The following is a 6,381-nucleotide window of genomic DNA, read 5'->3' on the forward strand; positions in this document are numbered from 1 at the left end:
ACAAATTTTGTTTTTTCTGCACTCTTCCATTTTTTGGTGTTTTTATATTTTGTGTAATTTCTATTATATTTCTTCATTTATACTTTTTTATATTCTTTTACAATTTTTGTTGTTTTTGTAATTATGGTTTTCTTTGTTTTTTTTGCAATTTATGTTATTTTTCTTCATTTTCTATGCTTCTATATATATTTTTGTTATATTATGATGCAATTTCAATTTTTTTTATAATTTATGGTTTTTTTAATTTTTTGTAACTTTTGTTATTTTTTCGTGTATTTATCTGGTTTTATTGTAAGTTATGTTATTTTCCTAATTTTCTATGTTTATTCCATGATTCTTTTTGCAATTTTTTTTCTATAATTTATTTTATTTTTTGCATTTTCTATTTGGAAGTAAGATACACATACTGAAACCCTTTTATTTGGAAGCAAAGGAATTGCTTAGTCTCCTCTATATTTGGATGGAATGAGGCTAGAAATTAGGACCATGTTTGGTTCGCTGTTTGGGCCTCATTCTTTTAATTCTTATTCATTTTGGGTAATAATAAGATATAATGAATAACATTAGTGTTTGGTTAGAAAATTGTTATGATGAGCCACATTCTTTTTAGAATGAAAAATCAACTCATAACATAAAAATTGAGATAGCTTGCAACATGAAAAATAATCATACCACATCTTATTCATTTTCATGTTTCACTACAAGAAAAATGATTTTTAGCCACGGTTTTTGTCCGCAATGGAATTTGTCATCCGTGGCAATATATTCATTTCTCGTATACAGCCCTGCCACGGCTTCATACCCCGTGGCTTAAATATAATTTATTAAGACGGTTATAAAGTTAACCGTTGCAATACATCATCCCTGGAAATGGAACCGTAACTATTATATTGCGCGGTATTTTCTAAAATTTTGGCCACTTAGAAACTAAGTGAAAAAACAAATTGCCCGTGCATGCCTTACTTCTCCTGCGTCTCTCTTGGCTCTCCTCTTCGTACTTTTGATCTTCCATTCTATCTCTCTCTCTCTTCTGCGTCTCTCTTTTGTTCACCGACTCTTTCTTGTTTCTTCTTTGGTGTGCTGTCATGCTCTGAAATATTGGTTGTTTCGTTGTTCAAGGATTTGTAGGATACAGGGTTCTATTGTCATCTGGGTTGGGAGGAGTGGGATCAGAGTAGGTCGATCTTCTTCCTTGTGGATTTCTCTACCGGTAAGAATTTTTTGTTGATAAAACAAATTTGATGGACCTTGATTTGGGTTGGGAGCTCAGTAATCGATGAGAGGGGTGCATATTGAAGATGGTTGAAAATCTGTAACAGCAAGACCAGACCACTGATCCATCTCTCTACAAATCGAAAGCAACAATACCTAGGGCTTACGATCGTCCTATTCTTTCCATTAATCTGTTTCTCTGCAATTTTTTTTTTCAATGCCAGCATCACCTCACAAGTTTATTTAGTTGATTACGGTTTGATTATGCTTTTGTGGTTTTGCTATTATTTGTGTGATGGATTCATTCCTAGGGGTTTTGGTTTTTGTTTTCTGGATGCATAATAGCAATCGACTAACATTTGTTAAGTTGATTTGCTCAGCAACTATAGGATCCTGATATAATCACTACTAGAATTTCAATGTTTAGAGGCAGATGACCTTCGACTTCCACACCAACAAGAAGATGTTAGAGGAGGTCGCCATTATTCCTTCGAAGCGCCTGCCCAACAAGATCATCGGATTTTGTACCCACCTCATGAAGTGAATCCAGAGAGGCCCTGTTCATGGAGTATCTTTGAAGCTCCAAGAAGAATAACACAAGTGGCGTATGGATTTTGTGCCAGGGGAATCTGCCATTAAGACCGATGTCATCGAGACGGACAAGGAGACGATCAACATACTTGTTGCCCTCGGAATGACTGACCTATCCAGCATTGTCAATCAGGCTGAACCGGCTCTCCCTCCTCCCGCTTTCGGTAGGGTCGGTGCTGCTAGTGGGGCTGCACGGGGAAAACATTAGTGAGTTTAAATTTAACTATTTCAGACTTGAAAAGTGGGTGGAAACTAAAACCCTCCATACTCGTTACTTTGCAGGCACGCAAGGCTAAGCATTCTCCCTAGTCAACAAGCGGTGGATGAGAAATTGTCCACATATCAGATGGAAGCATCAGAGGACACAAGACATAGTGCTAAGCTGAAGTTATTTTTTGAGAAGTATCCAAAATCCCGTAATGGGCTATTGATATTTTTTTGAGAAGTATCCAAAATCCCGTAATGGGCTATTGATATTTTTTTGAGAAGTATCCAAAATCCCAAAAGTCCTCATTGCAATAAATGTCAAAATTTACTAGTTATCATTTCATTGTTTCATTTTTTGGTGGCTGGGGTGGTTGACTCTTTGAAATATAATTGCATTTGGATTTAATAGAAGTGGGAAATTGGTCCTAAAAAGGATTTAAATGCTGAAACTGCCAAGCTATATGTATACGATTCTGTAGGAATAAACCAAGCTTATTTTGATCATTTCTTTTGTAGAAAGATAGCATGTATAGGTTGACTGTTGAAACTACATGGTTGTGGAATTGATGAGAGATAAATGTGATCTTAGTAAGAGTGTTTGTAAAATGACCATAGGGGTCATTGCTTGGTGTAATTATAAAATCTTGGGTTGACAAGAGTGACAATGCAGGTTCAGGTCTTGAGACTGGAGTTCACCTTTCCTACTAATTCAGCTCCTTTCAGTAGCTGCCATGCTTCTACAATTGTTGTGGTGATAAACAGGTGCCCTTATTCTTATCTTCTCTAAATTTCAATCAATTTTGTTTGATTTTTATGTATTTTATTTGTTTAGGTTGCAAGAGATCATTTTTTGGTTGCTTACTTTGGTGGTTCGGTAGAGGGAGCCCCTGATATGAAAATTTGGCTGCAGACTTACAAGGTTAATTAGAATCGCAGATCTTCCTAAATTCATTATTTTCCTCATTCATTCTGATCTTTTTTTAATGAACTTTTGGACAGTGCAGTGGATGGTAACTCTGTTACAGATTTAACATATTGACTTATTTTGTACAGGACAGCTGTTGGTACCCTCCTATTGTAGCTGATGAAGAACCCAATGTTTCAATGTGGAATCCGGTACTGTTTAAATTTCCATCTTAGGAGTTGCTTTTGTTCTACAAAATTGGTCAAGAGGTACAAAAGTGAGATATCCACCCTTCACTGTATGCTTTGATTTGTAACTCCTTTTTAATTCCTTTCTTTATTCTTTATTAGGGCATCTGGTCATTTGGCTGATCTGTTTTTGAAAATGGTTTAGTCCTATTGTCTCACAGCACAATTTTTATGACAGTATTTCATGGAATTCTGAAAATATCTGATTTAATTGATGCAAATATAATTCTCTTGGCATTCAAAGTTAGATTGGAGTTCTAAATAACCCTTTTCCACAGCATAGAAGCTAAGAAAATTTAAAAATGTGGTTCAATAAACCTGCGGATGATGATTACCGAAATGCCCCATAAAGCTGCCTCGATCAATCATGGTGCTTCATCACCATTTTTGCTGCTGAAGCTTCAGTAGCAGATTTGTACTCCTAAAAGGAAATTACACCCATGACAGTCCCAGCCACCTGGGGTAATGGGAGGGATAGACTGGATATGGACCTAACCTTTGGCCATTTTTTTTGTGTGTGTTCAAGGTGGCCCCTCTCAGACTTGAACATCTGTTCTCATGCTTGTCAGCCTAGGAATTTATTATTGCACCAAGAAATGGCCCCTTAAGGCACTTCTATGATTGAATCATACTCACAGTTATCTCATATCTTTTCACGTTCGAAGTTTATGGTTTTTTGTTCCTTGTTGTGTATTCATGATCTTGTTTAAATAAATCTGGCACCTGTTAGGTGGATCAGTATCAGGTTCAACCTTATAGGGTTGGGTGGGTTCAAAATTTGTGTCTTCTTAACTTGTGGTGGTGTAGGTTCAGGTGGAGGTAGTGAAGGGTCAGTTAGGGTGGGTAGAGGCAAACCTATGCTGAATCCAACATATTGACATCCCTACTTATGAGTGAGATGCATGGTCCATTTGGTTTGCATTTGGAATCAGAATTAGAATTGGAATCAAAATCAAATGGTCTATTCCCCCCATCTGTTTGCTTCAAACTAGAAGCATTTAGGGTTATGTCTCACCCCAACTCAACTCAAATGGACTTACAGCTAACTATTTGGGGTTGGTTACACGATTCCTTTCCAGTCATTCTGATATACATATATTTCTAGTGCCCAAACCCTGATTACTCCAGAATGCTCAGAAAGCAGATAATAGAAGAACATGAACAAGGTCTTGAACTTCAGAGGAAACTCTTAGAATTGCAGTTAGCACCTAAAGCATTATCCCATCAGCCTTATTTTGGTTACATGGATGACTCAAAGCTCTCAGAAGGCCCATCTTTGTTTCTCTAGAAAATAATTAAAATTTTTATTATTGCTTTGAGTTTTTCTGATATTATTTCTCTTCCTGATTTTCCTTTTTTTTTCTACACCAAAGCTGATGTAGATTTATCAAATGAAACACAATTTATCAAATATGTTTATATTGCTCATTTGATTATTTGGTTTCTCCCTTCAAATTTTTAATGCCTTCCTCTCTTATGAAGCTATGAAAATTACATTTTGTATGCTTCCTTAAACAATATCTTGAGTTCACATATCTTAACATCGGTTTATTGGCATGTGGTAACTTATATTTTTGTAAAAGTGTGAATTGTTAACATGGGTAAGTTGAGATGGAAACTTTGACCTTGTTCGATTAATTTTGGGGTGGGTAAAATGGTTAGAAAATAAAATCTTGAATGTGGTGGGACTGGAATTTACATTTAAAATGCACATTTAGGATTATCAAGATAGAAAAGGTTGTTGCTCTAATCAACAGTCTTAAAGATGTTTATATATCTCCATCACATCCTCACTAGAATTTAGGGATTTAGGGCCATCGATGTTGTGCACTATCTAAATGAGATCAATGACATTTTAAATTCCTTTCCTTTTTTTTTTTTTTTTTTGCTTTGGATTTCTGGTGATCTCAACTCTGAAGCTGATAGTTCCTAGTGGGGGTGTAGGAAAGGTCTTTCTGTACAATTACCTAAGTTATACACTTGAAACCTAAACCCAAGTTCTAGGCCCCTTGAAACCTAAACTAACTAGCCCACTCTCACCCAAGTATGCTGTTAAAATTTCACATGTTAGTGTTATTGAGGAAATGCAATAACATGATTACTCTTTCACAAATAAGTCTTTGCATAGAGTTAGATCAGTGTAATTAAACATAATTACCCTTGGGGTTTGGATCTCACATTGCTTGGATTATTTGAATGGTATGTGTATAATGTATATAGAATTTGTATATTAATTAATTAATATATTAATTTTTGAAATCAATACTTATTTAGTTTTTTTGATGGTTTTGACAGATATGAAGTTTCTGATCCACAACAAAGGTCTTGGGGACGCATTATACATATATATGAGTAGATTTCAGATGCAATGATGGAGATATTTTATTTTACTTTTGTAATAATCAAGTAAAAAGATTTGATGTTGATTATTGAACCATATTAAATATGGATATTTTGTATATAAAAGATGGGGCAAGGTTTATTTGAGAATTGTTTTATCATTTCAAATATATTATTGGCACAATGTTTCTTTGTATAGGTAAGGGCAAGTATTTTTACAGTTTCACAAGCTTGTTTCCAAAATAATTATGCTGAATGACATAAAATGCAAATTTGAACAAAAACCTTTTAGCAACAGCTTTGTAAAACCGTTGTTACAAAAGGCAACATTGCTGATGATACAATATTAGCAACGGTTTATTTAAAACCGTATTGTCGATTAATCAATTAACTTCATATGATTTTTAGCCACGGTATAAACCGTTGCTAATATAAACCTATAGCAACGGTACATGTTGATCTGTTGCAAAAACTTTTGGAATTAGCAACGGCCACAACCGTGGTTATATCCATACTTTTAGCCACGGTGTGAAAAAGCCGTTGCTAAATGTTTTAGCCATACCTTTGGGGTTTTAGCAACGGTTTTGTCCATTGCTAAATCCGGATTTTCTTGTATTGAGGAAAATATGCCTATAAACTGATTCCATAGATGTTTACTAGCGCACTACTGTGGAAATACTTTTATGAAAGCAATTTTATAAAAGTAATTTTACACAAAAACACTTATATGAAAGCACTTTTATAAAAGATTTTTTATGAAAGTACTTTTATCAATGTATTTTTATGAAACTACTTTTAAAAATACATTTTTACAGGCACTTTTATAAAAGTACTTTTACATAGGACACTTGTTAGTCTGAAAAGAATTATTTTTTTTTT

The 6,381-nt window shown here is 34.6% G+C and overlaps 1 long non-coding RNA gene across 8 annotated transcripts; it reads left to right on the plus strand.

Annotated features, from left to right (window-relative positions):
- The first annotated feature begins 883 nt into the window (after positions 1-883).
- On the plus strand, positions 884-5,698 carry LOC148790049 (uncharacterized). 8 transcript variants are annotated; one of them, XR_016079219.1, is made up of 6 exons: positions 884-2,010; positions 2,086-2,205; positions 2,681-2,772; positions 2,843-2,929; positions 3,064-3,191; positions 5,458-5,698. It is a non-coding gene; the product is annotated as an uncharacterized LOC148790049 (long non-coding RNA). The 8 variants fall into 8 exon arrangements; XR_016079220.1 differs by having other exon boundaries at positions 2,681-2,761; XR_016079216.1 differs by having other exon boundaries at positions 884-1,210; positions 1,640-2,010; positions 2,086-2,761.
- Positions 5,699-6,381: the final 683 nt, after the last annotated feature.

The sequence above is a fragment of the Nelumbo nucifera genome, chromosome 8 (assembly GCF_055504915.1).
Source record: "Nelumbo nucifera cultivar China Antique chromosome 8, China Antique-T2T, whole genome shotgun sequence".
NCBI lineage: Eukaryota > Viridiplantae > Streptophyta > Magnoliopsida > Proteales > Nelumbonaceae > Nelumbo > Nelumbo nucifera.